Source organism: Lampetra planeri, chromosome 10 (assembly GCF_965212315.1).
Source record: "Lampetra planeri chromosome 10, kcLamPlan1.2.h2, whole genome shotgun sequence".
Classification (NCBI taxonomy): domain Eukaryota; kingdom Metazoa; phylum Chordata; class Hyperoartia; order Petromyzontiformes; family Petromyzontidae; genus Lampetra; species Lampetra planeri.
This window is the reverse complement of record NC_136116.1, coordinates 10383062-10384380: the sequence shown is the minus strand read 5'-3', so window position 1 is coordinate 10384380 and position 1319 is coordinate 10383062.

The following is a 1319-nucleotide window of genomic DNA, read 5'->3' as shown; positions in this document are numbered from 1 at the left end:
GTGTGGAATATCGTCACCCGCAACATAAAGGGAAACAAAGGCGGTCGGGCGTGATGCTGGTCACCCACGTGTACCGTGCCGACCTTCATCGGTGTCCGCTATAACAGCACTGGCTCCGACAGCTTGTGCATGTGAAGTCTATTAGCACGGTGCGTGAATAGTGAAGGGGGTGAATAGTGAAAGTGCATCAATAGTGAAGGTGGGTGAATAGTGGAGGTGGGTGAATTGTGGAGGTGAGTGAATTGTGAAGGTGAGTGAATTGTGAAGGTGGGTGAATAGTGAAGGGGGGTGAATTGTGGAGGTGGATGAATTGTGGAGGTGAGTGAATTGTGAAGATGAGTGAATAGTGAAGGGTCGTGAATAGTGAAGGGGGGTGAATTGTGAAGGTGCGTGCGTGTGTCTCAGAAGAAGGTATCCTTCAGATGTCTACGCACAACCGTGCAACTTTCGCATCAGCCTGTACCGAGAGCTGCCCCCATACATCTGAGCCCCGCCAGGTCCCAGCTGCGTGCCGCGTTCTCGACTGTAAACACTGGTGCACGCACGGCCGTCCATGATGAGTGGGGGGAGTGCAGGGCCTGGGGCAAATCCCACCGTGTGGGCCCTCCCGACGCCTTCAAACCTCACCGGGAATATCACATCTGACACCGCGACGTAGACGCGCGGAACCCCCCAAATTGCGGGGCCCGGGGCGGTCTTCCAGAATCGCCGTACCCTCGGGACGTCTCTGCGTGCCCGCTCTACAGCGGCGTTCTTCATTGCAAGGGCCTCGCGGGCAACTGGCGTCCCCTGGGGGCCTTTAGTGCGGCCCCTGAGATGCGACCCCCCCCCCCCGCCCATCAACAATACACAAATGCGAGAACACCCCCATTGTGCTGTCAAAACCTCAAAATGGTTTCAAATGCGTGGCGGCCCTCAACACTGATGATGTCTTATCTGCGAAAGTGACTCCCCTCTGATGAAGACCGCTCTACAGGTTCCACTGTTCAACCGTTGCAAGGATCTGCGCTCATCCACGTGAACCCATGTACGCCCAAGACCCACCTATGTATACTCGTGAGTATCATATGCACCCAATAAAACCCATGTGCACCCATTAATATACATGCACACTCATGAAAACCCACGTTGCGAATAATAACACCCATCTACGTCGTTGAATACCCATGTACAGTTGCGCACGCCCATTTACACCCAACATTACGCAGTTATACCCGATAATACCCATGAACACCCATGTACACTTAAGGACGCCCATCTACATCACATAATACACATGCACACTCGTGAACACCCACGTAAAAGCAATAAAACGCGTG